This window comes from Siphateles boraxobius, unplaced genomic scaffold (assembly GCF_051911475.1).
Source record: "Siphateles boraxobius isolate OS27281-9 unplaced genomic scaffold, OSU_SipBor_1 125, whole genome shotgun sequence".
Classification (NCBI taxonomy): domain Eukaryota; kingdom Metazoa; phylum Chordata; class Actinopteri; order Cypriniformes; family Leuciscidae; genus Siphateles; species Siphateles boraxobius.
The window spans coordinates 169,312-180,000 of record NW_027508728.1 but is presented as its reverse complement, the minus strand read 5'-3'; the positions used below and the strand labels follow the sequence as shown (position 1 = coordinate 180,000).

General features: G+C 38.6%; 1 protein-coding gene across 18 annotated transcripts in view; it reads right to left on the bottom strand.

The window, feature by feature from the left end:
- rapgef6 (Rap guanine nucleotide exchange factor (GEF) 6) overlaps nt 1-10,689 on the bottom strand; it is a 187,406-nt gene that overhangs the window by 57,853 nt on the left and 118,864 nt on the right. The window lies entirely within an intron of this gene.

Genomic DNA, 10,689 nt, shown 5'->3' with positions numbered 1-10,689 from the left:
CTAAACCCCTGAACTGTTAAATACACAAGATATCCAGCGGACATTCAAACAGGATATTTTATTATGAATATAGTCTGACCTGAAGGAAAATGCTAATCTACTGTAAATGCAGGTACACACACTTACTCACTCACAATACTCGGTCTATACACTTCAATGAACAATATCAATGAGAACAAACATGTGTTTGCGTTGCTAAGAGTGGTTGCTAGGGGTGTTGTGTAGTGATACAGAGAACCGTTGGGTGAAGCGGTTTATTGTGAATAAAACACAACTATTGACCAATCAGAATCAAGAACTGGAACTAACTGTTTCATAATACCTTTTAAGACCTTTTTTAAGACTCTTTCCAAACATTTTAAGACCTCATCGCCACTTCAAGTTTTAACCGGTTACATCAGCAACACTTCAACTTACATTTACTATATATTGATTGTAAGATAGCACAACTAAACCTAGACCTAGTCAACACGGACACGGGTATTCTTATATCCGGAGTTTTTCCTCCTGCGTTTTAAAAAAAAATCCCGTCCACACATGCTCGGTTTCAAAAAAATCTGCGTCTACATGAAAACGCAAAAACACGCTATCAAGCGCTGTCAAGACGTACGCAGCGGCGCACAATCTGACATCAAACACAGCGGATAGCGGCGCACAATCTGACGTCAAACACAGCGGATAGCGGCGCACAATCTGACGTCAAACACAGCGTATAGCGGCGCACAATCTGACGTCAAACACAGCGGATAGCGGCGCACAATCTGACGTCAAACACACCGGATAGCGGCGCACAATCTGACGTCAAACACACCGGATAGCGGCGCACAATCTGACGTCAAACACACCGGATAGCGGCGCACAATCTGACGTCAAACACACCGGATAGCGGCGCACAATCTGACGTCAAACACAGCGGATAGCGGCGCACAATCTGACGTCAAACACACCGGATAGCGGCGCACAATCTGACGTCAAACACAGCGGATAGCGGCGCACAATCTGACGTCAAACACACCGGATAGCGGCGCACAATCTGACGTCAAACACACCGGATAGCGGCGCACAATCTGACGTCAAACACACCGGATAGCGGCGCACAATCTGACGTCAAACACACCGGATAGCGGCGCACAATCTGACGTCAAACACACCGGATAGCGGCGCACAATCTGACGTCAAACACAGCGGATAGCGGCGCACAATCTGACGTCAAACACACCGGATAGCGGCGCACAATCTGACGTCAAACACACCGGATAGCGGCGCACAATCTGATGTCAAACACAGCGGATAGCGGCGCACAATCTGACGTCAAACACACCGGATAGCGGCGCACAATCTGACGTCAAACACAGCGGATAGCGGCGCACAATCTGACGTCAAACACACCGGATAGCGGCGCACAATCTGACGTCAAACACACCGGATAGCGGCGCACAATCTGACGTCAAACACACCGGATAGCGGCGCACAATCTGACGTCAAACACACCGGATAGCGGCGCACAATCTGACGTCAAACACACCGGATAGCGGCGCACAATCTGACGTCAAACACAGCGGATAGCGGCGCACAATCTGACGTCAAACACACCGGATAGCGGCGCACAATCTGACGTCAAACACACCGGATAGCGGCGCACAATCTGACGTCAAACACACCGGATAGCGGCGCACAATCTGACGTCAAACACACCGGATAGCGGCGCACAATCTGACGTCAAACACAGCGGATAGCGGCGCACAATCTGACGTCAAACACACCGGATAGCGGCGCACAATCTGACGTCAAACACACCGGATAGCGGCGCACAATCTGACGTCAAACACACCGGATAGCGGCGCACAATCTGACGTCAAACACACCGGATAGCGGCGCACAATCTGACGTCAAACACAGCGGATAGCGGCGCACAATCTGACGTCAAACACACCGGATAGCGGCGCACAATCTGACGTCAAACACACCGGATAGCGGCGCACAATCTGACGTCAAACACACCGGATAGCGGCGCACAATCTGACGTCAAACACACCGGATAGCGGCGCACAATCTGACGTCAAACACACCGGATAGCGGCGCACAATCTGACGTCAAACACACCGGATAGCGGCGCACAATCTGACGTCAAACACACCGGATAGCGGCGCACAATCTGACGTCAAACACACCGGATAGCGGCGCACAATCTGACGTCAAACACACCGGATAGCGGCGCACAATCTGACGTCAAACACGCCGGATAGCGGCGCACAATCTGACGTCAAACACGGCTAATACTTAATTTTCTCTAAATTGATTTATCAACTTTTAATACTTTTTAAGACCCAGCAGACACCTTGTAATAAACAGGAAAATATCAGAATGACTGATGCAAACTTCATTCAAATGCTGTTGTAAAGCACCTCTAAAACACAATGGTGTCATTATTCAGCTCAAGTCAGGTCAGTGATTGAACAAACATCAGTGTTTGTGGCTGTTCAGTCTGAGGAAAGGAAATCATGAGGTTTATGTTCTTCAGCACATCCTTTCCCTTTAATGTGATCTCTGCTAAACCGATTTAGTAAACGAGTAGAAGGGATTCCTGAGAGCTTACATGTGATTCACTGATTCATGCACTGAATGCAGATATCAGGGTCCAGCGTGTCGTGAGCCACATGAGCAGCGCTGGAGTTATTAAAGGGGTTTTGACATGAGAAATCACATTTGCCATCAGATTGAAGCGTGACCTCTGTGTCTGTGTGATTGTGTTTAGGGTTAATGAAAGCGTGTTGAAAATGAACACACTGTTAATGAAATACTGTATACTGTTAATGAAATACAGTATACAGATGTGTGTTCAGATTATAAGGACTGATGCTGATACACTGATACAGTATACAGATGTGTGTTCAGATTATAAGGACTGATGCTGATACACTGATACAGTATACAGATGTGTGTTCAGATTATAATGACTGATGCTGATACACTGATACAGTATACAGATGTGTGTTCAGATTATAATGACTGATGCTGATACACTGATACAGTATACAGATGTGTGTTCAGATTATAATGACTGATGCCGATACACTGATACAGTATACAGATGTGTGTTCAGATTATAATGACTGATGCTGATACACTGATACAGTATACAGATGTGTGTTCAGATTATAATGACTGACGCTGATACACTGATACAGTATACAGATGTGTGTTCAGATTATAATGACTGATGCTGATACACTGATACAGTATACAGATGTGTGTTCAGATTATAATGACTGATGCCGATACACTGATACAGTATACAGATGTGTGTTCAGATTATAATGACTGATGCTGATACACTGATACAGTATACAGATGTGTGTTCAGATTATAATGACTGACGCTGATACACTGATACAGTATACAGATGTGTGTTCAGATTATAATGACTGACGCTGATACACTGATACAGTATACAGATGTGTGTTCAGATTATAATGACTGACGCTGATACACTGATACAGTATACAGATGTGTGTTCAGATTATAATGACTGATGCCGATACACTGATACAGTATACAGATGTGTGTTCAGATTATAATGACTGATGCCGATACACTGATACAGTATACAGATGTGTGTTCAGATTATAATGACTGATGCTGATACACTGATACAGTATACAGATGTGTGTTCAGATTATAATGACTGACGCTGATACACTGATACAGTATACAGATGTGTGTTAATATTATAATAACTGACGCTGATACACTGATACAGTATACAGATGTGTGTTCAGATTATAATGACTGACGCTGATACACTGATAGAGTATACAGATGTGTGTTAATATTATAATAACTGACGCTGATACACTGATACAGTATACAGATGTGTGTTAATATTATAATAACTGACGCTGATACACTGATACAGTATACAGATGTGTGTTCAGATTATAATGACTGATGCTGATACACTGATACAGTATACAGATGTGTGTTCAGATTATAATGACTGATGCTGATACACTGATACAGTATACAGATGTGTGTTCAGATTATAATGACTGATGCCGATACACTGATACAGTATACAGATGTGTGTTCAGATTATAATGACTGATGCTGATACACTGATACAGTATACAGATGTGTGTTCAGATTATAATGACTGACACTGATACACTGATACAGTATACAGGTGTGTGTTCAGATTATAATGACTGATGCTGATACACTGATACAGTATACAGGTGTGTGTTCAGATTATAATGACTGATGCTGATACACTGATACAGTATACAGATGTGTGTTCAGATTATAATGACTGATGCTGATACACTGATACAGTATACAGATGTGTGTTCAGATTATAATGACTGATGCCGATACACTGATACAGTATACAGATGTGTGTTCAGATTATAATGACTGATGCTGATACACTGATACAGTATACAGATGTGTGTTAATATTATAATAACTGACGCTGATACACTGATACAGTATACAGATGTGTGTTCAGATTATAATGACTGACGCTGATACACTGATACAGTATACAGATGTGTGTTCAGATTATAATGACTGATGCTGATACACTGATACAGTATACAGATGTGTGTTCAGATTATAATGACTGATGCTGATACACTGATACAGTATACAGATGTGTGTTCAGATTATAATAACTGACGCTGATACACTGATACAGTATACAGATGTGTGTTAATATTATAATAACTGACGCTGATACACTGATACAGTATACAGATGTGTGTTCAGATTATAATGACTGACGCTGATACACTGATACAGTATACAGATGTGTGTTCAGATTATAATGACTGATGCTGATACACTGATACAGTATACAGATGTGTGTTCAGATTATAATGACTGATGCTGATACACTGATACAGTATACAGATGTGTGTTAATATTATAATAACTGACGCTGATACACTGATACAGTATACAGATGTGTGTTCAGATTATAATGACTGACGCTGATACACTGATACAGTATACAGATGTGTGTTCAGATTATAATGACTGATGCCGATACACTGATACAGTATACAGATGTGTGTTCAGATTATAATGACTGATGCTGATACACTGATACAGTATACAGATGTGTGTTCAGATTATAATGACTGACGCTGATACACTGATAAAGTATACAGATGTGTGTTCAGATTATAATGACTGACGCTGATACACTGATACAGTATACAGATGTGTGTTCAGATTATAATGACTGATGCTGATACACTGATACAGTATACAGATGTGTGTTCAGATTATAATGATTGATGCTGATACACTGATACAGTATACAGATGTGTGTTCAGATTATAATGACTGATGCTGATACACTGATACAGTATACAGATGTGTGTTCAGATTATAATGACTGATGCTGATACACTGATACAGTATACAGATGTGTGTTCAGATTATAAGGACTGATGCTGATACACTGATACAGTATACAGATGTGTGTTCAGATTATAAGGACTGATGCTGATACACTGATACAGTATACAGATGTGTGTTCAGATTATAATGACTGATGCTGATACACTGATACAGTATACAGATGTGTGTTCAGATTATAATGACTGACGCTGATACACTGATACAGTATACAGATGTGTGTTCAGATTATAATGACTGATGCTGATACACTGATACAGTATACAGATGTGTGTTCAGATTATAATGACTGATGCTGATACACTGATACAGTATACAGATGTGTGTTCAGATTATAATGACTGATGCTGATACACTGATACAGTATACAGATGTGTGTTCAGATTATAATGACTGATGCTGATACACTGATACAGTATACAGATGTGTGTTCAGATTATAATGACTGATGCTGATACACTGATACAGTATACAGATGTGTGTTCAGATTATAATGACTGATGCTGATACACTGATACAGTATACAGATGTGTGTTCAGATTATAATGACTGACGCTGTCTACACTGATACAGTATACAGATGTGTGTATAGATTATAATGACTGATGCTGATACACTGATACAGTATACAGATGTGTGTTCAGATTATAATGACTGATGCTGATACACTGATACAGTATACAGATGTGTGTTCAGATTATAATGACTGATGCTGATACACTGATACAGTATACAGATGTGTGTTCAGATTATAATGACTGATGCTGATACACTGATACAGTATACAGATGTGTGTTCAGATTATAATGACTGACGCTGTCTACACTGATACAGTATACAGATGTGTGTATAGATTATAATGACTGACGCTGTCTACACTGATACAGTATACAGATGTGTGTTCAGATTATAATGACTGACGCTGATACACTGATACAGTATACAGATGTGTGTTCAGATTATAATGACTGATGCTGATACACTGATACAGTATACAGATGTGTGTTCAGATTATAATGACTGACGCTGATACACTGATAAAGTATACAGATGTGTGTTCAGATTATAATGACTGACGCTGATACAGTATACAGATGTGTGTTCAGATTATAATGACTGACGCTGATACACTGATACAGTAAACAGATGTGTGTTCAGATTATAATGACTGATGCTGATACACTGATACAGTATACAGGTGTGTGTTCAGATTATAATGACTGATGCTGATACACTGATACAGTATACAGATGTGTGTTCAGATTATAATCACTGACGCTGATACACTGATACAGTATACAGATGTGTGTTCAGATTATAATGACTGACGCTGATACAGTAAACAGATGTGTGTTCAGATTATAATCACTGACGCTGATACACTGATACAGTATACAGATGTGTGTTCAGATTATAATGACTGACGCTGATACACTGATACAGTATACAGATGTGTGTTCAGATTATAATGACTGATGCTGATACACTGATACAGTATACAGATGTGTGTTCAGATTATAATGACTGATGCTGATACACTGATACAGTATACAGATGTGTGTTCAGATTATAATGACTGATGCTGATACACTGATACAGTATACAGATGTGTGTTCAGATTATAATGACTGATGCTGATACACTGATACAGTATACAGATGTGTGTTCAGATTATAATGACTGATGCTGATACACTGATACAGTATACAGATGTGTGTTCAGATTATAATGACTGATGCTGATACACTGATACAGTATACAGATGTGTGTTCAGATTATAATGACTGATGCTGATACACTGATACAGTATACAGATGTGTGTTCAGATTATAATGACTGACGCTGTCTACACTGATACAGTATACAGATGTGTGTATAGATTATAATGACTGATGCTGATACACTGATACAGTATACAGATGTGTGTTCAGATTATAATGACTGATGCTGATACACTGATACAGTATACAGATGTGTGTTCAGATTATAATGACTGATGCTGATACACTGATACAGTATACAGATGTGTGTTCAGATTATAATGACTGATGCTGATACACTGATACAGTATACAGATGTGTGTTCAGATTATAATGATTGACGCTGTCTACACTGATACAGTATACAGATGTGTGTATAGATTATAATGACTGACGCTGTCTACACTGATACAGTATACAGATGTGTGTTCAGATTATAATGACTGACGCTGATACACTGATACAGTATACAGATGTGTGTTCAGATTATAATGACTGATGCTGATACACTGATACAGTATACAGATGTGTGTTCAGATTATAATGACTGACGCTGATACACTGATAAAGTATACAGATGTGTGTTCAGATTATAATGACTGACGCTGATACAGTATACAGATGTGTGTTCAGATTATAATGACTGACGCTGATACACTGATACAGTAAACAGATGTGTGTTCAGATTATAATGACTGATGCTGATACACTGATACAGTATACAGGTGTGTGTTCAGATTATAATGACTGATGCTGATACACTGATACAGTATACAGATGTGTGTTCAGATTATAATGACTAATGCTGATACACTGATACAGTATACAGATGTGTGTTCAGATTATAATGACTGATGCTGATACACTGATACAGTATACAGGTGTGTGTTCAGATTATAATGACTGATGCTGATACACTGATACAGTATACAGGTGTGTGTTCAGATTATAATGACTGATGCTGATACACTGATACAGTATACAGATGTGTGTTCAGATTATAATGACTAATGCTGATACACTGATACAGTATACAGATGTGTGTTCAGATTATAATGACTGATGCTGATACACTGATACAGTATACAGGTGTGTGTTCAGATTATAATGACTGATGCTGATACACTGATACAGTAAACAGATGTGTGTTCAGATTATAATGACTGATGCTGATACACTGATACAGTATACAGATGTGTGTTCAGATTATAATGACTGATGCTGATACACTGATACAGTATACAGATGTGTGTTCAGATTATAATGACTGATGCTGTCTACACTGATACAGTATACAGATGTGTGTTCAGATTATAATGACTGATGCTGATACACTGATACAGTATACAGATGTGTGTTCAGATTATAATGACTGATGCTGATACACTGATACAGTATACAGATGTGTGTTAATATTATAATAACTGACGCTGATACACTGATACAGTATACAGATGTGTGTTCAGATTATAATGACTGACGCTGATACACTGATACAGTATACAGATGTGTGTTCAGATTATAATGACTGATGCTGATACACTGATACAGTATACATATGTGTGTTCAGATTATAATGACTGATGCTGATACACTGATACAGTATACAGATGTGTGTTAATATTATAATAACTGACGCTGATACACTGATACAGTATACAGATGTGTGTTCAGATTATAATGACTGACGCTGATACACTGATACAGTATACAGATGTGTGTTCAGATTATAATGACTGATGCTGATACACTGATACAGTATACAGATGTGTGTTCAGATTATAATGACTGATGCCGATACACTGATACAGTATACAGATGTGTGTTCAGATTATAATGACTGATGCTGATACACTGATACAGTATACAGATGTGTGTTCAGATTATAATGACTGACGCTGATACACTGATAAAGTATACAGATGTGTGTTCAGATTATAATGACTGACGCTGATACACTGATACAGTATACAGATGTGTGTTCAGATTATAATGACTGATGCTGATACACTGATACAGTATACAGATGTGTGTTCAGATTATAATGATTGATGCTGATACACTGATACAGTATACAGATGTGTGTTCAGATTATAATGACTGACGCTGATACACTGATACAGTATACAGATGTGTGTTCAGATTATAATGACTGACGCTGTCTACACTGATACAGTATACAGATGTGTGTTCAGATTATAATGACTGACGCTGATACACTGATACAGTATACAGATGTGTGTTCAGATTATAATGACTGATGCTGATACACTGATACAGTATACAGATGTGTGTTCAGATTATAATGACTGATGCTGATACACTGATACAGTATACAGATGTGTGTTCAGATTATAATGACTGATGCTGATACACTGATACAGTATACAGATGTGTGTTCAGATTATAATGACTGATGCTGATACACTGATACAGTATACAGATGTGTGTTCAGATTATAATGACTGATGCTGATACACTGATACAGTATACAGATGTGTGTTCAGATTATAATGACTGACGCTGTCTACACTGATACAGTATACAGATGTGTGTATAGATTATAATGACTGATGCTGATACACTGATACAGTATACAGATGTGTGTTCAGATTATAATGACTGACGCTGATACACTGATACAGTATACAGATGTGTGTTCAGATTATAATGACTGATGCTGATACACTGATACAGTATACAGATGTGTGTTCAGATTATAATGACTGATGCTGATACACTGATACAGTATACAGATGTGTGTTCAGATTATAATGACTGATGCTGATACACTGATACAGTATACAGATGTGTGTTCAGATTATAATGACTGACGCTGTCTACACTGATACAGTATACAGATGTGTGTATAGATTATAATGACTGACGCTGTCTACACTGATACAGTATACAGATGTGTGTTCAGATTATAATGACTGACGCTGATACACTGATACAGTATACAGATGTGTGTTCAGATTATAATGACTGATGCTGATACACTGATACAGTATACAGATGTGTGTTCAGATTATAATGACTGACGCTGATACACTGATAAAGTATACAGATGTGTGTTCAGATTATAATGACTGACGCTGATACAGTATACAGATGTGTGTTCAGATTATAATGACTGACGCTGATACACTGATACAGTAAACAGATGTGTGTTCAGATTATAATGACTGATGCTGATACACTGATACAGTATACAGATGTGTGTTCAGATTATAATGACTAATGCTGATACACTGATACAGTATACAGATGTGTGTTCAGATTATAATGACTGATGCTGATACACTGATACAGTATACAGGTGTGTGTTCAGATTATAATGACTGATGCTGATACACTGATACAGTATACAGGTGTGTGTTCAGATTATAATGACTGATGCTGATACACTGATACAGTATACAGATGTGTGTTCAGATTATAATGACTAATGCTGATACACTGATACAGTATACAGATGTGTGTTCAGATTATAATGACTGAT